Source organism: Heliangelus exortis, chromosome Z (genome assembly GCF_036169615.1).
Source record: "Heliangelus exortis chromosome Z, bHelExo1.hap1, whole genome shotgun sequence".
Lineage (NCBI taxonomy): Eukaryota > Metazoa > Chordata > Aves > Apodiformes > Trochilidae > Heliangelus > Heliangelus exortis.
The window spans coordinates 25257598-25280226 of NC_092454.1; positions in this window are offsets into that span (position 1 = coordinate 25257598).

Here is a 22629-nt window from a genome sequence, read left to right on the forward strand (position 1 = left end):
TTGGTAGTGAAGGTGATGTAAACTCCTCCTTCCTTGTTGCTCATTTCTATTAGTTTCATAGCTAGTTTCTACTTTATGCAATAATGTACTGCATAGCTGGGTCTTTGTGCAGCTATGTTGAGGATTCCCTCAGACTTTCAACTGAGCTACAAAGCTTTCTCTGAAGTTCTGAATATGCCTAAAATTCCATACCTGCAATAATAATGGCCAACAAAACTCCAATTGGTGTTGGAGTTGCTACAACTGCTAGTGAGGGCAAAATCATCTCATGGAAGTGGAGAGTGCTGTGGTGATGGTAGGGAATGCATTCAGATTCTCTTGACCTAGTCTCTGAGTCCCAGCAAGCTTATGGCTTATTTGCTCCCATGTTAAGTCTGTGAAGGATATGGTCCAACATTCCTATTAGAGAAGGCAAATACTTTCAGTGCACCAAGTTGTACACCTGCCCTGTTTGATGAAGGTGCTTGGTTTTTAGAATTCAATTACTCTGAAAACTGACACACACATAAGGGGTGGTTTTGTGAGTGGAGTATTCATCTGTGACTCTGAGAACACTTTTCTCACTAAATGAGATACAAAGGGCTGTGTTCACTTACATCAGCAGTGAATGTGTCCCTGTTTTGTTGATGACTGTAGGCCTCTGCATGGAATGTCTTCAGATGCTGATGTCCTCTCTAGATTTGGCAGTACTCTGGGGTTCCTTTTAAGTATAGGAGAAAATGAGGTTTTGCTCTTACTCTGGTTCTGCCTAAAGTGAAATTATCTGCTGATGTCTTCTCTTTCCTGATTTCCCAAACAATTATCATCAAATGTCATTTCCCTACAATAACCTTGCTGTCTCTGATCAGGACAATGATGTGTGTCTGAATACCCTGTGTGATCAACTGCAACCATTGGTCAAGCAGTTCATATTTTATGGAAAGACACCCCTAAAACTGAATCCAGAGCTGGGGGAAGCAGACAACTGCTTCACATGTTTTGCTCATTAGTTCAATTTTTCTCATTAGTTTGCTTTCTGGCACAGCCTGGATGTGTGAAATTCATTCTTCTGGCAGTTCATATATTCCCTTGCTAATTTGCAACCACAGGAATGGATATAAATAAAAGAAGGAGAAGCCCTTCCACAGCCAGGACCACAGTCATCAAACAAGCAGGCAGAACCAGTCTCTACCATCGTACCTTTCAGCTCTCACTGTATTGTTAAATCTTTTGCAAGACAGAAAAAAAAATCTGTGCCCTTTCAATATCCAGTCCTGGTGCACATTTGACCACTGTCTTCCACTCCTTCTGCTATTGAATCTCCAGCCTGGATGAAGGACATAGTGCCCCAGTAGATAAGCTAAAAAGAAAAAGTTTAAAAATGGATTGCAAGTCACCTCAAGAGAGAACTTCCTCATCTGAAAGGATATGTGTCATTTAAATACATATTTAGTGTAGAACAGTCAATACTGCTCGTGCCTTTAACTCGAGATTGAGTATTAAACCTATCATACTAGCTGCTTTCTGCAGTGGATACCATTGGCTAGAAGGATGAAGCATGGAAGAGAAAGTGCTGAGCTTTTTCACATTCTTCTGGAAGCTACTGGCAAAATAAACATGAAGTCTGGACCTTACAGACTTCATCAGAGAGCTTCACCTCTGATTTTAATGTGGCAACGATGCAGCTCACCATTAATCCCTCTGGCCACATAGGGTGCAATGGGCCATATGATATCAGGGCCTTGTGACCTTTGTGCCTGATTTAATTTATTTCTTAGTGTGTCTTCACTGGAAATACTACATGACTTTGTGCATTTTTGCTTTCATGTTGCATAACAAAGTGTGTCTGACTTCTGAAGACAGCCTCTGAAGATGTCAGTAACATGCTCAGTTTGCTGGATCACCCTGAATGTTAGAGATAAGGCTGTTATACAATGAATGACTGCATACAGAAACATGCCAGCTGTGCTTTTTTGAGGATATCCATGTCTCTGACTTCCAGTCACTTTCATTTAATGATTGGGATGCTCAAGCATTCTACCTGTTTGACATGCATTTTTGTTATAAGTAATAATTACTTTATAGCAACTGATAGTATTCCAGTCTGTTCTCTACCTCCTAATACTATTTTCTGATTCGTTGTAATTTAAAATTATTATAATCATCACCATGAACTCCAGAGAAAGAAGGGTTTTCACAGGTGTGGTTGTTAAGGTATTCATGCTGAAGAGGGCTCTGCTGAAAGCAATGAGATGATGTTTGGAATGAAGAGGAGACAAAGCCCACAGTCCCAAGAGGAAACTTACAAGAAGTCAGAAGTTTAGGTCTATTATTTTGGACAGAAGGAAGATGTACAGAGAGGGGTAAATTCAAAACCAAACACCCTGGTAATGCTATAAAATACAAATATGCAGGCTTTGGTTCAGGAGAGAAACATGATGTAAGCAGTGTATAATCCAGAGACAGGACAAATAATATTTGAGAGGAACATGCTTATTTAGCTCCATCATCTTTCATTCCCCCTCATCTGCAGCACATCCTAAAGGGCAAATTCTCTTCCCTCCCCTTCCCTTCCCTACATTGATTGACTCATGCTGCTTTCTCAATATCCAGGATTCTCTTCAAAGGGAAAAGTGACAAGCCTAAGGAATTCTGCAAAAGTGCCCGTTTCCAATTTCTTAGCATAGGACTGATTGCACCCTAATGTGCTTTAAGGTTTTGAGAACAGCCAAGAGGATCATATGAGAGCAGTAGGCATTACTGAGATACCACATCCAGCCCTTGGGCTAGACTGAGCAAACACCCTCAGGTAAGGAATCGCACAGATCTGAACACAGATTCCTCCAGCCTTTTCCGTCCTTTTTACTCAAACAAGGCTATCAAGATGAGTGAAAAATGCTTGTATTTGTAGTTGGCATCTCTGGGACCATGTGTAATGTAAATATATAACTGCGTATATATATATATATATATATATATATACATATATATATATATATAACTGCATATGTTTCAGGGGACTAGGAACAGTATGAAAGTCATGACAATATTTTTAGAAAGGTAAGTGAAATGACCTGAGTAATTTTAGGTCAATATTGCATTGATTTGTGGCCAAAAGATGGAATGGTTAAAAGATTGAAGTAGAATTAATGTCAGTCAATAAGGCTTAGAAGAAAACAGATCTTGTCAAATGTACTTAATCTAATTGCTTCCTATCACAGGTTTGGTTGATTAAAGTATAATGGTTTTCTTGGGCGTCACTTTACTGGACATTTTCCAGTCCTCTATATTACTTCCACAGCCTTGGCCATTGTCTGCTTAAGGACTTGGAGGAGATTTCAGATGTTGTCCCTGATTTGGAGGTTACCATTCCCAGCTGCCTGACCCTTAGTTTGCGGGTGGCCAGGCAGCCTTGCCTGTAAGTCACAGATGCCTTCTCTGAGAACCCCATCTAGCTGAGGGGCCTTTTGGAGTACAGCAGTTCCTGCTGTGTCTGAAACGTAGACATGTAGTTTTTTTCCTTAGAAACTACTATTAATGAAATTGCCACTGTCAATTCATCTGTCATCCACTGTAGGTGAAGCTACTCATGTAAGTGGTTCTGATGATTTACTTCGAACTGTGTTTCTGATATCTATATTGTGCACCAAATGGAAAATTTTAACCAAAGCAGACATGTCATTTCTTGGAAACAAAGAGAATTCTTGACTTATCTCTGACTCCACTAACCTTTTCACTTACTGTTTCATAACATGGCTGATTAGGTTCACTTATCAGAGTGCCCCTGTAATTCGATGTTCAAATCCAGCCATGAAAAAAGGGAAATAAATAATGAATCCTTCTTACACCCAAGACCTCCAACGTGTTTTAAACCATTACTTTGACTATACCTACTGCTTTATTTTACAATAAAACCAAAGATACATGAACACAGCCAAGCTGTCACCTATATTTTTGAATATTTTTGTCGGCCAATATTTGAAATAGCCAGAGAGTACCAATATACAGAAAGTTCAAACAGTTGAAAGAAAGTTCTTTTGAAAGTGAAACTTGCAACATCTATCTGGGGCATGAAAAACACTGTAGTGAGATTCCTGCAGAGATACTGAGCCAAAATAAGATTCACTACATGTTTTAAGGCAGTGAGAATTAAGCACATGCTTAAAAGTTTTACTGACTGCATGTGTACTTGAAAACTTACCTGAATAGAAATATCCAACTAAGTCAAGGACCTATAAGATTTCTGCTGGTATTGCATCCATAGCAAGATGTATTCTGTGAAAAAAAAGCCCAACCTACTATTCCTTTCAGTGTTCAGCATCTCTAAATCCTCACTTGTTTTTACTCCTGTCATTTCATATTGCATCAACAAAAACAACTGATAGCAAGTCTGTTTAATAAATAATAGTCTGGCTATCTTATCTATGTTGAGTAGACATGCTGGATGTCTATTTCTTTAAGTAACAAGGATTTCAGATTTAGAAAGTTATGCATAATTACGCTATCATAAAATTTATAATGGTTTATTAAGAAGTTAAAATTATATACTTTTAGATCATCTGATGTATTATTACTATGCAATCATGCAAGGTGTATCTGCATTCAGTGTACTCACAACAGTACCAAGCTTCATTATGATAACTGTATAACTCAAACCAAATTTTGTATCTGAGTATTTTCTGTGAATAATTGTAATATCTAGTTAGCCACACGAATGGCTGCATTTATAGTGATAATAGTACACCAGAGATATAAAAGATCTATCGTTCTGCACCTGAAAGTGTGACTGTGTATAACTTCTGTATTCTCTTTCCTTGCAAATACGCATAGCCATTTGTCATGGCTGGCAGGTCTGCTATTTTGGCCAGTCAGTTCAGTGTTTAATTCAGAGGCATGTTTTCTTCCTTCAAAGCTGTTAAAAGAACCTGAAATTATCAGTGATCTGCATCTGTACTTCAGTCAGGTTCCCACTGGACATCCCAGACAAAACAAGCCACTTGGAAGAGCTCTGCTGAACTGAGAAGGCTTTGTATCAAGTCTTCATTGAGGGTATCCCCCTCACAAGAAAAGAGAAATTACATCTTAGTTCCATATTTTGAGTGAAGAAAGCAGGTTATTAGGTCATACCCATCAGCTATCTGATGGGAATTGCTCTCTCATGCTTTATGGAATTCCATATAGCTTTTTATCTAGGGAACATGCAAAATTCATGAGCCGCTGCAACAAATGAAGGCAAAATTTAACAAATAAAATAGAGAAGACATTGATGTATAAGACTGTAAGACAGTAACTAATGAAAGACAATAGAATAAAAATATAATAGCAGAGTCAGCCATTATCTGCTATTAATCATGGATGTAGTTTTAAATATTAGTAAACCAAATAGCTGCATCTATTATTTATGATTCTGCCTTTTAGAAAGGGATTTTTCTCATCAAGGACAATTTTCAGCTATACCTCCTGATTGTCTAGGGAGCTATCTCAGTCCACATTTCAGTCTTTCCTCTCTTTTGAGAGCTTTATCAGATGTGACAGGCAGCTCCTGACTGAGATTGTGGGGTGGGATAAGTGAGACAATAACCAATGACCCTGCTTTGGGGTTTCTGAATTTCTATCTTCAAATTGTTAGACATGTATTGTTTTGACAGAATGTGGCTTATTTCTGTGGTATTAGAGCAGGAAAGAGCCAGCCATGAGTCTCTGAGATTTACAAAAATACCCCATCACAGCAGAGGGAGTGAGGAGTATAGGACTGTGGATTTTGAGAGCCACCCACGTAGATTGCTGCAGAGCTCAGAGTCCTCTGGGAGATACAACGGCCAAACAAACTGTCCCTCTTCAAGAGAGACCAAACAGCTCCTGAGTCAGCATGTATCTGTGATACACATCTGTACACATACCAAGTTCTGAACTTTGGCAGATCCAAAAGCAGTCCACCCCATCCCATTGTAATAGGCTCATTTATCTTATAATTTGATGGGCATCAAGTAGGTCCCTTGGAGCAGAACTCTTTCATTTCAGAGTGACCCTTTATAGCTGTGAAGAAAATAAGAATACAGAAAAAATGCAAGCTGAAAGCAATCATTCTGACCCTCCAGAGAACTGAAACAATTGCAGTGTCAAGTGAAAAGTGTCAAGTGCTACATCTACCTCAAGAAACCAAAACTGCAACCTAAAAATGAACATTTAAATCTCTGTAAAATCACTAGCAACTGTAAACCAACCACTTCAGTAGGAAAATCCCACTTGTCTCCAGGCAAAAACTTCCCAGATACTAAAAAACCCTCTCTTTCTGTCCCCAAACAACTGCTCCAGTTCAGCTGTTAAATATTAAAATGGAGATCTGCAGGGAGCTGCCTGTCAAAAATGTGGGGATAGAGCAAGGCAGAAGTAATTGAATGGGGATGAACTTCTGCAATCTGAACAGCCCAAGTGACAAACACTGCCGGGTGTCTTTACCAGCCAGGGAGAGAGTTGGTGGGTGCTGTGAGAGGGCCTGTTCCTCTTGCAGTCATGCAAGCCCCATGGGCTGTGTGCACAGCTTTTGATATTTATCTTCTTGACAGGCTGGGTATGTCAGTAATATCCCTAGTGAAAAGCACACAAAGGTTTGAGTGTTTACTTTGCAAACCACTACATGCAAGCTATGACTCATTTTTCCAAAGCCAGTTCGTTTTCAAAGTATCTTCCTCCTTTATAAGTAAATTATAGATTTGGTGTTATTGTTCATACCGTTTTCCCCAGACAAGCTATCCTAAATTTGGATCTAAATATTAACATTAGCATCTAACAGGCTACAGTATCCAGGCACAGAAATATTTCAGGGCCTGACCCCTTGATCTTGATTCACAGGGGCTATCCATTCTCACACAAGTCATCCCATTCAGCTGACAAGAAAGAATACCAGTTTAATACGAATTACGTGTTGCTTCTAAAGCGATTTTTTAAGGTTGTGGGGTAGTAGTTGTTGTTTTTTTTTTTTTTTTACATAAAGTCTTGCTTTATTGCTGTTTTCAAAGATGCTACTTGAGAAAATGGACCAAAGCAAAAATGTCACATTTTAGACTGTTTTATAAGTGTTTCTGTTCTGCTGATGCTTTGTTAATTTATATTGTAACATGTATGAATATAGCAGTGCTGAGGCAGGACAAGCAATCAGAAAAGACTAGAAATATTTTAGTGTATTTTTCATGCTGTGAAATGTGATGGTGATTGCATAGAAGCCAGAGTCCTGAAAATATTTTTTAACGTCTCTGTATTTTTTTTCTAATAGCTGCTATACCATTTAATATTTTCATAAGAATATTTTCTTTAACATTCCATATTCCTTAGTAATGTTCTGTATAGGAATATTCTTCAGTATTTTTTTGAGCCTCTCTTAGCTTTAGGTAAGGAAACACAAGAGGGCATTTGAGTCCGTGTATTTATTCAAGCTGGTATCACAGAGAATCCTCTCCAGTACTCTGACCTCTTAAAAAGTGAAGCCAATGAAAAGACATTTTTAGCATTTTTCTCTCTTGCCTAAGAGGATGCATTTTTAAAACCACCAGAGGCTGTGAACTAGGCAAAGGAATGTTAAGAGAGCAAATTGGGAAGAAAATGCATGATATGCATTGGGGATGGATGTTGCTTCTTGTTAACTGGTGATCACACCTGAGCAAGCTGTGGTCTGAGACATTAGGATTAAGCATGAGTACTTACAGACAACATATGGAAAACACTTCAGAAAAGGTTTTAGAAAATAATTTTGATTATATGACTTGCTTCCATTTAGGTCAAAATCAGGTGGAGAATACTCAATTTCTGGAAATGTAAACACACGAAGTATAAAACTGAGGCTTTTTTCCAGACCTTTTAAATGAAACTTTCCTTAGGCACAAAGCTGAAGCTGGAGGTCCAGCAGGAGTAATTCTGATTCCATCCCATCTGAGTTGGACAGTGTTTATGAAAATGAGATGAATCCGGTAAGCATGGATACATTCAGATGCAGAATGGCTGCTATATTCATTAGTTGGTGAGTAGAGGTTAAAAAAAACAAACAAAAAAACCTAAAAAACCCCCAGAACTGGGAGCAGGTGAAAGTATAGTGGCAGTAAACTATTGCCTCAAGTGCCAATATTTTCATTTTGCTTCCTGTAATCAGATACTGTCAAAAGCATTGCACAACCAGAAAACTCCTTTATCCTTACAGCAGGCTTTATTTTATGTGATGATCTCCAATGCAGTGGACTTCACATCTTTTCATTTTTTGGTCACTGTCCTCCCCATTTTCAGCTTTTACTAGGCCATGCTAATGAAAGGTTATGTCATTTATCTCCTCCTGCCTCCCACTGTTTGGGTACATTTCTATCTGGATAGTAGCACTCAGTCTTAGACATATTAATGTTTCTGTATTTTTGTTAGATTTCTTGACAAAGGAAGCACTGAAGAAGAGTTTCACCATTTGCTGGCTGCTTCTCAAGACCTACCACACTGCCAAAACATTATTTTGAGGACCGGAAAGGAAGACAGTTTGACAGGAGCTCAAAGGAACTGGACCTAAACTGGAAAAGATGCAGCGGGTTGCTTCCCATCAGTTCTCATTGGTATTGGTAGTTGCATGGCAATGAGTGAACAAATTTGAAAGTTACATAACACATGGTTTTACAAGTTTTTATTCCCTAAAAATCCTCTTACCTAATTTATTGGAGAGTATGTGTGATTTGTCTTGAGTCTATCCATTGACAAGATTTATTACTTAGTTGAAGGTACAGAGATGCATGCAGGGACTGTTTAAATGATAAAGGTTGCCAGTTCAGTTCCTAGTGTCAGCTGGGTTGAAGATACATCATATAACAGAGCAGCAATATGACATGTAGTATATATGACTGAAGAATCCCTTGAATATTAGGCAGTGAATAGTAAAGTTAAAAAGGAACAATAGACCAATGTAAAAAGATTTAATTTATTTCTTATCACACAGCAAATCTAAATACAGGCAAACATGCAAGGCACCAGGGAATATTTTTCTTATAGACGAAAGATTCAAAGACTGATTGTTATTATTTTTTAATATTAAACTTGCATGCAAAATAAATTATCTGTCTCTGTATAATTAGAAGCATATGTGGAAAAGATGCTATGTTACAAAAGTGGTGATTTTCTGAGGCACAAATTGACCTGAGAAATTCTTTCAAGTCTGTGAGATTCAGTCTGGTTTTATTTATACTCTTTATGAAGCAGTCAAGACAAGGTTTGTAATAGAACCCCAGTAATGGGATGAATTCATCCCTGGAAGGGAATAACTTGTAAACTTGTATTACTGAAATTTATTAGGGTGCCCTTGGTACACAGGATGTTATTTGAAGCATGCTGCACTTCGCTAGGAATCTTTCATTAGTGCGAGTGAGCTAATTAGAGGTGACTTGCCAAAGGCCAGAATGATACAGGGACATGATCTTTAGCTTCAAAATTACAGGCAGCGTGATGTGTAATACTATGACATATTCCTTAGTGTTCACTTAGGATGAAAACTGGGTAGCATAAAACAAATACTGTTGAACTATTGTATATATAATAAAGAAATAGACACCGTATGCATATTACAGACAGAAAGGATGGTGATGCATATATATGCTCTATATGATGTAATATTTTTGCTGTAATGCCATCGTGCTATTCTGGTGCCAGAAAAAAGCCCAAACAAACTAACACAAAAACATTTTGGAATGCAATCCTTTGGGTGTTAATGGCCTTTGTCATGGAACACATTTATTTGGCTTACAGATCACCTTGGTCTTCTCTAAACAGCTAGAGGGAATAAGAGATGATGTTAATCTAGGAAGATACTGTCAAAGCAGGGTGTGTGGCATTATTATATTAACCACAGACATACAACTGAATGTGTTCACATTTCCATGCTGATATCAGAATGACTGGTATTTATTAGTTACTAAGTTTTGCTTAATTTATGTTGCAAAAATGAAATATAACAGGCTAAATGGGAAAAAGTCTTATCTCAGTTTGTTATAAAAGTGTGAATATGAAGAGTTTATGACTAGAACTATAACTTAAATTCCGGGTAAAACTTTAGGTAAAGCCTGTTTTCCAGTTTTTTTGAGAAGTGATTGTGGTTGCTTTTATCCACCCTATACAATACCCTACATCATTCATTCAACCTGTTACTGCTTTGAAATCTAACATAGTCATGAAGGATTTGCAAGTGATCAGGGCTTGCTGACGCTCAAGTTTTCAGTCCTTGCAGACTCATCCTTTGCTGTGCTTCTGCTGCACTATCAGCTGAACTCTTTCTGGCCATTCCCTGCCCTGCCTCCGTGACTTTCACAGCTGCTATGCAGAAGAGCTTGAAGCCATAATACTGTTTGCATCTGTCCCTGAGCACAGATGAATATTAGGTGTTGCTTTTTCTGAGCTGATTCTCTGCAAGATACAGGGAGCTGGGAGATTGTTTCTGCCTGTCCCCTTACCTGTGCCCCACCCTTTGGTGCCAACAAGGCAGCAAAGAGATGTTGGCTTCTCTGGAGAAAAGCCATACACTTATAATTGCAGTTTGGCACAGTCATTTAGGATTCCCTAGTTATGTAGGTGGGCAGGGGATATGCTACAGACACCTGTTTGTTCTCTTGCGCCTGTCTCTGGCTCGCTCTTGCCCTCTCCAGTAGTCACAAGCCTGCAGGCTCACTCTGGGGAGGCTTAGTGAGATTCAAGAGAAAGATGGAGAGCAACAAAAAGGCCAGGAGGCAGCAGGGCCAAGAATTGGTAAGACCCAACTTATTTCTCTGACTGTCACCAGCGGGCTGTGTGACCTTGAGGAGGTTATTTTTGTCACGTAGCCTGTGAGAAAACAAGCGAAGAGCACTGCAGAACTTCTGGCTCAAGAAACGAGGAAGTGGTAGCCCTTGTTCAGAGATCAATGTGATTGTAATTGCAGACTCTTAGGGCAGCACAGACACCCCCACTGATTGCCAGAGTCAGGCAGGAATGGAGAGGCTGAGAGGAGGGCTCACGTTGATTGTCTGCAGCTCGCAGCAGCACAGCCCTGTGCCAGGGGGGCAACCGAGGGCTTCCCTTGCTGCTGAGGAGATGAACAGCAGTATGGCCAGGGCAAGGGTACTGCACTGAATCACATCCAGGCAGACTGCCAGGCAGTAATTGGATTGGAAAGCAAACCTACCGATGTGTACTCATATTCAAACAGCTTTGTCACACCACTTCTGAGAGTTACCTAAGGTGACAAGCTGAGTATTTTTGCAAACATTTTCTTCCTTTGCCTTTCTAGTTAACATATGAACCTCTACAAGCTGCAGTAGCATGGTGTTAGCTGCTACCTTGCACTATCACTGGGATGTCCCTGAGCACAGATGAATGTTAGGTGTTGCTTTTTCTGAGTTGATTCTCTGCAAGATCCAGGGAGCTGGGAGATTGTTTCTGCCTGTCCCCTTATCTGTGCCCCACTCTGTGCACCCTTTGGTGCCAACAAGGCAGCAAAGAGATGTTGGCTTGCTCTGGAGAAAAGCCATACACTTAGCAGCTTGGCACAGTCATTTAGGATTCCCTAGAAGATTGAATTTAGGTGGAAAGATAAGCTGACACTGCCATTAGCTTTCAGCTAACAAAATCCAAGTGCTGATGAATTATTTTCTCTGTCGTGAGGGTGTATGAATGAATTCAAGTACTAGTGCCTTTGAGCTATACCTTTTTTTAAAACCCAGAGGAGAAATCGAAACCACACTGAAGTCTTTCTCTGAACCCCAGGAAAGTCATCTGAGGTGTCTCAGCTGAGGTGGATGTCCCTAGGCCTGGCCTTCACCCCTTGGGTCAGAGAAGAAGGGGCTGGCAGGGCTGGGGGAAGCTTAACACTGAGTTGTAAATTTTTTAACTGGCACATGGTCTTGGCTTGCAGGCTGTATTTGGTGAGCTTGGGTGGGGACAGCAGGTTGATGTAGGGAATCTGAGGGGAATAGGCTTGCAGGGGCAGTGTGCTCCCCTTGACCTCCAGGAGGGGAGGAATAGGAGAAAGAGGTAAATAAGGGTCAGCTGCCTTGAAAATGGAGAGAGTAATTTCGCTGGTCCATGAGTTGCAAAAATACAAAATCAAACCAAAAAAAGAAACCCAAAGCAAAGAAGTAGATACCTGCTCTGTGAAGGAAATCCTGTAGTCTTAAGGGAAGTTCTGCAGTGAGAACTAAGCTTGCAAACTGTCTTGTAGTCCTGTTGGCATTTGAGGAAGCTCTATGACATTACCTTCCCTTACTCACGGGAAACATCTTCTATCTGGTGGTGCACAGAGTGTTCCCAGACATGTGCAGTGGATCCACTAGTGAGGTCCACCCGGAGTGCTGTGTTCAGCTCTGGAATCTCCACCATATGAGGATGTAAGAATTATTGGAGCTATTCCAGGGGAGGACTACAGAAATATTCAGAGGACTGGAGCACCTCTCCTTGGAAGGCAGGCTGAGGAAGTTGGGGCTATGCAGCTTAGAGAAGGCTCATGGAAGACTTTATAGCAGGCTACAAGTAGCTGAAGGAGACCTACAAGAAAGATGAGGAGGGACTTTTACAAGGCCATGTAACGATAGGACAAGGGGTAATAGCTTTAAACTAGAAAAGGGTAGATTTAGATTAGACATTAGGAAGTAATTCTTTAGTGTGACAGTGGAATGCCAGTGACATTGGCATAGGTTGCCCACAGCAGTTGTGAATCCCTCATAGCTGAAAGTGTTCAAGGCCAGGCTGGATGGGACTTTTAGCAACCTGGTCTAGTGGGAGGTGTCCCTGCCCATGCAGGGGGTTTGAAACTAGATGGTCTTTAAGGTTTCTTCCAGCCCAAGCCATTCTATGGTTCTGTGAAAGCTACGTGCAGCAGGCAGTGGGATAGCAGGGTCTTGAAACTGTATGCTAAACATGAACTTGTGTCATGTTGGTAGAGACAATCAGCTTTCCAGAGGCATGTGGGTGATGATAATCTGTGGTTCCCAGAAATGTAGAAATTGGTGTCCTACTCTTCACAATGTTGCTCAGAAGTTCAGAATAATAAAGTATTTTCCTTCTTTGTTTGCAGTTTCTCCCACGTAATCTCCCTGATCGCTCCTTTTTTCTGTGTCTCTGGTGGGAAGTAGCTTGCATATGGAACGGGATTTCACAGTACTTAAGTAATCATTTCTTTAAAGCGGTGCTGAGAAGGAGTGTAATACAAAGCAGTCACGGTAGTGTTTCCTGAAAGTGCTGGGTACTGTTGCTGGTTATTAACCCCACATGCACACCTCATTGCTGTCAGTGGGCTACCCAGACAATACTGTGCTACCAGGTCAGCTGGGAGCGGGGAATGCTTTTATGGGGCTTTGCTAGTGCTGAGCAGAGCAGCAGGTGGGTAACTGCTGCATTTTATTGCTATTCTAGTGGTTACTTTTTCAAGAGAACACGTTTTGAAAATTAAAATTCTTATGTGGGTGTTTAATTTTGTCAGGACTGCTATTACCTTCTGCATTCATTGAGTACTAGCAGATTTTAAATAATATGCTTATTGACTTTTATCTGCTGATTGACAGGGCTAGAAATTTACAGGTTTTTTGCAGGATAATAGCTGGACACTTGTAAGTAAACCAAAGGTTTTCCACCATCTGCTAGTTCTCTTGTTCCAAAGGACTATTTTTTACTGGCATACCACTGAGCAGTGTGGATGGTAGTACTTGTATAAATAACCACCTTATTTGAATAATCAGTGTTCTGTTCAACTTGCACCACATGGACACTGAAAGTATAGAACTCCAGCTTGCTAAACCTGGGTGGCCAACAATTGGAATGGGAATCGACTAGATACACAAGCATCACTTTCATGCAGAAGCCCTGCTGTGTATCTCAGTTGAGGCAAATACACTTCAAATATAGAGAGGAGCAATAATGAGCAGCCTTACAACCCTTTGAACACTGTTTTGTGACTTGGAACATGAATTAAGGATATAGAGGTAGTCTTATTAACAATAGTAATGAATCATTTAATCTTTCATTCAGGAGTGGCATTCTGGAACACATTTCAGACTTGATTTGGCTACAAGGCCTAGGAGCCATCTTGTCCTTCCTGAGTCTGTAGTGGTGTATTTTTTTTTGAACACTGCCTGTAGAGAAACTATTTCTTTAAAAAGGCACTGTGCCTGTCCTTAGTTATCATCAGAATAGTTCAGTGGACAACAGGCACCTAATTAAAGGAATTACGGCAGTAAGATTCCAAGAAGAGCTGCTGTGTGCAGACAATGGTATGCACAGTGGGGAGTTCTAGACATGCCTTGTTAACGATGATTTGCAGTTGGATAGCTGCATCTATTTTTCTTTCAGATCAGGAAGGTTTTGTCATGGTTTAGAGCTGGCCTGGCAATTAAACCGAATGATGGATGCTCTCTGTTAATCCACCTCCCCTCCCTGATAAAGGAAGGAGAGAGAATAAGGAAGAGAGACTTATGGGTTGGAAACTAAATTATACAGCTTTAATGAAACAGTAATGATAAAAAGGAAAAATTACTAAATGTATACAAATATACAGGAAAATTAATACCAAGTTCCTCCCCCCTTTGCCCCAGTAACTCTCATGTCACCACTGAGGCTGCTGGGAAAGTCCAGGCTGGACTCCTGGAGTCAGCAGCAGTCGGGAGGTGGAGGCAGGAACACAGGGATTCAGGTTGGCATGGATCAGGACCACAGGCAGAGGAATGGATGGAACCCTCCCAGGATGCTGAAGTAAACAGGGACAGGTGAAGGCAAAAGGCCGAAGGAAGAGGGCAGAAGGGGTTTGACCTTTGTGATTCCTCAAATTTTTAACGAGTATGATGTATATGAGGTGGAATACTTTGGTCAATTTTGGTCATTTATCTTGTTTGCTCCTCCCTAAAAGAGGGTTGCAGGTGTGACCTCCTTACTCCCTTTCTCTTTCTGGAGCCCAAGATGTTCCTCAGAACCAAGCAGTGTCCTTGGTTCTGAATCCCAGTTCTCTATCAGTAACTATAAACATGGAGTGTTATCAGTCCTAGAAGCAGACACTGACTGAGAAACTTGATGTTAAGCAAGTAAATATAGCTACTTACTAAAGACTTAGATGAAAGCAAAATTACAAGACAGAAAATTAGCACTATCCCGGCCCAAACCAGGACAGGTTTAAATACAAGGAACTTTCTCGTAATGCAAACATGTATTTTTGGTTATGCACTTCATTTTACTACTATGCAGAATAATTATCAGATGTATCCATTACACCTGATGTAGAGATGGTGCAGCAATGAAAGATTAAGAAAATCAAAACAGTGGAAGCAATTTGGCTTTGGATTCATGCATACAATCAAACATTTTTCAGTATGTGGATGCACCAAAGATCTTAAGAAATACCATTTCTGATACACTATAGCATTTTGTGGGGTTTTCACAAAGCCAGTCTTCCTGATTTTTGTTTGTTTGATTGCACATTTATGACTCAGTAAAATGAATAAAATATTGAGCAATCAAAATGCTTATTAGTAGTGAAGGTTTTAAAAAAACCTACATAAAAAATATACAGCATTTCTTTGACCAGAAGTCCCACCATTAACTTCAGAAACTTGACTATTGTACAACTATGTGAAATCACAGCCAGTGTTGTTAGGTGATTATCTATGGAGCAGCCTAGTAGGCAAGAAGTGCAAGCTAGTAAAAGCAGGACAAGGGAACTGATTTAAATGGTCAGGCCTTCACTGTGGGAAACTGCCTGCAGTAATTGGAAATGTAACTTAAAATTAGAATCATAGAATTTTCAGGGTTGGAAGGGATCTTTAAGATCATCTAGTTCCAAGCCCCCTGCCATGGGCAGGGACACCTCCCAGCAGATCAGGTTTCTCAGAGCCCTGTCCAGCCTGGACTTAGAAAATTCCAGGGATGGGGCTTCCACCACCTCTCTGGGCAACCTGTGCCAGTGTCTCACCACCCTCATGGTGAAGAACTTCTTCCTAACTTCCAATCTGTATCTATCCTCCTTTAGTTTGAATCCATTCTCCATAGTCCCTACCTGATATCCTAAAAACTCCCTCACCAGCTTTCTTGTAGGTTTACAAGATACTGGAAGGCTACAATAAGGTCTTGGAGCCTTCTGCTCTCCAGACTGAATAGCCCCGACTCTCTCAGTCTGTCTTCATAGGAGAGGTGCTCCAGCCCTCTGATCATTCTCATGGCCCTTCTCTGGACACTCTCCAGCATATCCATGACTCTCCAGAGCTGGATGCAGTTCTCCAGGTGGGGTCTCAGGAGAGCAGAGTAGAGGGGGAGAATCACCTCCCTTGACCTCCTGGCCACACTTCTCTTGATGCGGCCAAGGATATGTTTGGCTTTCTGGGCTGAAGGTGTACACTGATGGCTCACGTTGAACTTCTCATCCACCAACACCCCCAAGTCCTGTGGCAGTCCAGCCTGTGACTTCAGACCTCTGAGACCTTGACATTTCTCATAAGTTGACTGAACATTTGCATGTTTCCAGGACTGGCAAGTGTGCTTATTATCTCTGAGGGATTTGTGACTGTGGAACAGTGATTGGCTTGGGTGATCTCCTTGGGCTGACATGAGGCCACAGAATCATACAATGGTTTGGATTAGAAAAGACCCTGAAGCTCATCTAGTTAGTACCATGCTAGGCCAACACTTAGGCTTTCCCTGGGAGGAAAAAAACCTCCACGAGAAGAACATGTTGCATCTGCCCATAACTTTTCAGATAGCACTTCAGTAATTATTTTTGCAGTCTCTGTAAGTAACTATAGCAAGTATTGGATATTCTATACTGCCTGTCTCCTGACCCTCCAGACACCAGCTACCCTGTCCTGTAGTATCACTGATACAAAGGCAAATGAACAGATTTCTGGGAAAGCCTGATGATCTGCATCTCCTGTTACAATCTTCTACTCTTGCAGGAATACTTGGGAGTCATGAAAAGTGGCTGACTCATCTCCGTAGCTATATAGTTTTCCATTTAGTCAGGGCTAGTGCACAGAAAATGCTGGAAAATTCCAACTCTCTGTATCCTGAGCAAGGTCAAAGCCTGACTGGATGGCACAGACAGAAACCATACTGCAAACCTAACACGCACAGTCTATTGTGAGTCAGTTGTATGCACATCACTGCCTCCGATCAAAACACTTGGGGTCGGTAAGTCTAGTGACAACAGACTAAAGCTAGCCTGGATAGTATCTAGAAATTGCTATCAGTTGCTCTGTCACAGGCTGAGGTGGTAACGTCCATTTCAGAAAACATTTATCACCAAACTCTGGATCCTATTAAAATCTCATGTTATTATATAAAGGACCACACTCTGCTCTGTTTTTTGGGCAATGATGAGCAAGTTTCACTCTCCAGCTGTATAGTCTTTTAGCAAATTGAGGTCTTCAAATTCATCTGGATGTTCAGACCTCAGAATAGCACAGAGACATCACTTCTGAGGGTAACATGATATTTTAGAAAATTCAAGTTCTGGCCATCCACCAGCACTCGTTTTGCTAAATCGCAGTGTTCCTTTGTGAGATGATACTAAAGCTGAATGCAATTAAAGGCAGGCTGAATAGTTTACCAGAAATCAAAATCTCTCTCGACTCTGAAAATATTTCCGCCTCATATTAGGACGAGAAAAAATAAAGCTTAACTCCTGTTCCCATGTCCAGGCTTACTGTTGGCATTACAAATTATAGTGGGATAAACAGACTCTGAACTCCTATCCCATCAAAGCCTTTTATACAGAATGACACTTAATTAATGAAAAAAACAAGGCAGTATTTCTCTTCGCTACTCTGTGGTAACCTATTGGAAAGCTAGTGTTTATGACCACATGTGACTAGGCATACAAATATTTCAAGCAGCTGCTGAACAGTAATTTATCCAGTGCCTGTACACTGTATTTTTTCATTTGGAGAAGGAAAGGAATGTGTCTGTCAGACACTTAGCTTCATAGCCTGAGCACTATTCCACTGTAAACTAGGGGCACTCAAGTTTATTTTTTACTTAGGTACCCCAGTCAGCAGCAACAATTGTCATACATGTAGCCCACCACACACTGAATTTCCAGCTTGGGTGTGTGCCACACTTCTGCTGCTCTGGAATGATTTACACATTGCAGACAACTCATCTCACACACTGCACGTCCTGGTAAACTTCCTCACCAAAAAAATAAAAAAGGTCAGATGGGACGGTTGTACAAATATATATATTTGTGTAACATATATTATCGGTCAGCTCAAAACTGATTTGCAAATGTGTGCCTTATCATTAGGGAACACTCGGAAACTTTAAAATTCAGCATCAGGTATGGTGTGAGTTGAGAGTAGGCCTGAGGAGAAGGACTTGGGAGTGTTGATTGGTGAGAAGCTTAACATGAGCCATCAGGGCACTGATGCAGCTCAGAAGGCCAACTGTATCCTAGGATGCATCAAGAGGAGCATGGCCAGCAGATGAAGAGAGGTGATTCTCCCCCTCTACTCTGTACTTGTGAGACCCCATCGCAAATACTGCATAGAGTTCTGGTGTCCCCACCATGAGAAGGACACAGATCTGTTGGAATGAGTCCAGAGGAGATCCACAAAAATGATCCGGGGGCTGGAGCACCTCTGCTGTGAAAAGAGGCTGAAGGAGGTAGGATTGTTCAGCCTGAAGAGGAGAACAATCCAGGAGACCTTAGAGCTGCCTTCCTGTACCTGAAGGTATTGGAAGGTATAGGAATATGTACAGGAAGGCTGGAAAAGGACCTTTCATAAGAGTGTTCTGTGACAGGACATGGGGAAATGGATTTAAACTGAAGGAGAATAGATTTGGGCTGGAAATTAGGAATAAATTCTTTAGTACATGGGTGGTGAGATGCTGGAATATACTGCCCAGAGAAGTTGTGGATGCCCTGTGGAAGTGTTCAAGGTCAGGCTGGATGAGGCCTTGAGCAACGCTGTCCACATGAGAAGCATCCCTGCCCAGGGCAGGGAGGTCAGAGTAGATGATCTCTAAGGTCCCTTCCAAACCAAGCCATTCCATGATTCCATGGATTGGAAAATTTCAGCCAACACCTGTCTGCAATTTCAGTAGATTTCTGTTTTCTTTCAAACCTGATTGCAGCATAATTGCATTGGCAATGACAGCCTCACTGCCTTATTTTTATCCCCCCCAAATCTGCCCTTTGAATAACGATGTCTGTGTGTGTGTGACCTTTTTGGCTATATCATCAAGCACACTTTTCTTTACTAAGTTTTGATAGGAATGTTGTTGGAATCTCCTGTTAATTTCCTTGTAACAAGATTGATTGACATTTCTTACCCAGAAGCTAAACATCCTGTCTGCTTGAATGCAGTAGGAATTAAACACTCAGAGCTCCAGCTCTGCCTTCAAATTCAAGGGATTTGTGCAGCCTGATGTTGCCACTGAAAGAAATACTGTCCAACAGTCTGGACTGAAACCAGCCACCTGGTTCAGAAGTCACCAGGGACATGCACAGAGGAGATGTGTGAAAAGGAACACCTCAAAGGCAAAACCGGGGTAATCTTTTCAGCCTTTCTGAATAGATTTAGTGATCTAGCCAAGTCATTGGTGGAAGGTGGGATAAATGCAATGGAAGGCCCACTTCAAGTCTTCTCCAGTTTGTGCTGCTACCTAATCTACTTAGATACTTACTTTATAGACCCATTCTACCAGAACAGCTGAATACAAACACTGAGAGGGACTAACTGTCTGACTTATAAGGCTAAATTACAGATTTCTCTGGGCAGATGACTGTGTAAAATACTGAGCTGGTACATGCAGTTTTGGATTAAAAGGATTATTATTTGCAATTAAAAATATTCTTTTGTTTGGATTTTGTTATAACCAGGTTAATGAAATGAAAGGGAGACACCCACCAAATAAAATTAAAAATACCTAAGAAAAATTAAATATACAACAGACACCCCCAGTGACTAATCAGATTGTTTAATTGAATTATCACCAATAAGGAATTATAATTCTTACTTGTGTAATCACTCAGATGTTTTAACACTTTAGACGACTCATCCTGAAGAAACAGAGCAAGAGATATCTATTTATATTCAGATGCAGGTAGAAGCCATTTAGCTTTTTTAATTTGAAATGCCACTAAAGAGAAATCACATTTCAAAATGTCCTAAAAGGAGGGTGGGTGGGGAATAAATAATCTCACTAAGAATATAACTCTCTCATTGAGATAATGGAAAAAGGTTGGGATTATGAATGTGAGAACTCACTGGATCTCAACAAGGGGCAGAATGTCCTCAGTTTGACTTGACTTCAATTAAGTGAAGAACATACAATTTTCCTAGGGGCTTTACTCTTAACTGGGGGAAAGACAGAGAATTTGTTTCAACTCCAGTGTCTGACAGTGCAATATGCCAAACTGCTGAATATTATTATTGGTGTCTAAAATAAGGTATTGTCACTGCTGTTTTATATGGTAATTAAAATAGCAAAGTAAATTGTAATTTCCTAATAATAATATAGTCATTGTGTTATTAGTTTAGGTGGAACTGCATCTTCTTGGGTGTCTACTTGTAGGTACTCTTGCTTAGGAATGGTGTAAGTTTTATTTATTTGTTTATTAATTTTTGCTTTTGTTTGTTCAGCCCTGCTGCTAAACAAGACCTGATAGTCTCTGGAATCTCTGGGCATTCTGATAAATATATAAATCTCTGTTACATGCATGTGCCTACATGGGATACAGAGTCTCTGTCTGATGGTATTTGATGTCTTTGATTATGGTTTTTTTTTTAGAGCACACCACATGATTGCTTTTGTCCTTTTCCCTTGACCATTAAAAGCTATTAAAATCTTTAGCCAGTGTGTGGTTTGGGTGGAACAGTGAACTGAAAGTAATTGCATTTCCTCACCACTTCCCTGCTGAATACATTTCAAACTCTGATCGTATGGTTGCTGATCGCAGCCTCTTCCCCTTTTCACTTTTTTTAGCCATAGCCTTTGTGATATAAATTTGGACAAGTCAGAAAGGTTCCAACTGGGTGAGCAGGCCAAGCACCTTCTGCAGCTCAGGACAGCATCTGAGTGGCAGGTGCTGCCAGACTGCTAATCAGAAACTAGAGAAGTGTACTCAGGGAAAGCAGAAATCTACCTAAATATTACATACTAAAAAGGTATGTTTTGACCATAGTATCAGCAGATAAAAATATATCAATGGACATATGGTCAACTGCATCCCTCTTGGCATCAGTGAGGATTGCAGTGGCGTATCTTAATTATTTTGGAGACAAGAAAGAATCAATATTTTGAAAATAATTTAGAAGTAACTGGTAAGACCTGCTTTTGCAGAAGATATCTGTAAAATGTAGGAAATATTACAATTAAAGATGAAAAATAAATGGAAAATATAATTATTTGTGTGCTTTGACCCAATACTCAAATGTGTATCACAGAATTGGATGGAAGGGAACTACATGAGAAATTATATACTACTGCCTATTACCTCCTGTATCTTAATTAAGTTTCCTGCTCTTTTGTCCATTTAATGTCAGTTATTATAAATCTTATAAAATAAGAATTCTCATATCCTTTTGTCTTGTGTTTCTCCACCTTGTTTTAAGCATTAGTCAAATGAGCTCATGATTTAATGATGCAATAACAGAGCCAGAGAGAGATTTTCTTCAGCATCACCTTTTTGTATTGGTTTCTTTTGGGTTTTAATTCCATAGTTTATAGACTTTGGTTTATTATTAGCTGTATAAATAGTGTCAGAGATGGATATTCTAATCCCTATGCAAACTTGAGACCATGCCCAGTGTAGTATCTGTGGGGTTTTAAAAATTATTTTTAATCCTCTGTAGCCCATCATATGATTGCTTTTACTATCGCATGCAGTTCAGTAGTACTGTGCCTGCTGCTGCTATGATAAGGACACTATGATTATGCATGCAGGCATAGGGAACCATGCTTTGAAGAACTGTTTGAAGACAGAACAGTATGTGTAGCAAGAGTAGGTCTGAATGTTACAGTGTCTTGGCTCTATCTGTTTAGGCACAAATACAGAACTGTCTTACATTTGCAAAGCCCAAGGTTGTACTTTGTGCAATATAAAAGAACATCACTGCTAAAGATAAAAGAAAACCTTGTTTTCAGAAAACAAAAATCCAACAAACTTCTGATGTTGGTGATACATAGCTAGGAAAAAATTTAGGAGTGGATCCAAAGTAAAATTTAGTCTTACCTCCATTTTTTTTTTCCATCCACAAGTAGCAGTTGTCTTTAATATTGAATTGACTCAAATGACAGACTTTGTTTAAAAACAACAAAAAAGTAAAGGTTGTGTTTTTTTATGTGCAGTGTTTCATTTCTCTACAGGACCATAGATTTTTCTCTTCTGAAGTAAAGATCTAAAATAATAATTGATGTCAAACTCAGAATTTCCACACTGGTGTAATAATGGAATAATAGAATTGTTTTGGTTGGAAAAGACCATGCTAACCAATCTAAACACCCCCTATCACAACTCAAGGTGCATCCTAGTTGTGAGATGAGGAGGCATGGCTTTAAAATGGAAGAGGGTAGATTTAGGCTAGACATAAGGAAGAATTTCTTCAGTGTTGGCATACTTCACTCTCAGATGAACCTGAGACACTGTCACAGGTTGCCCAGGGAGGTTGTGGGTGTCCTCTCTCT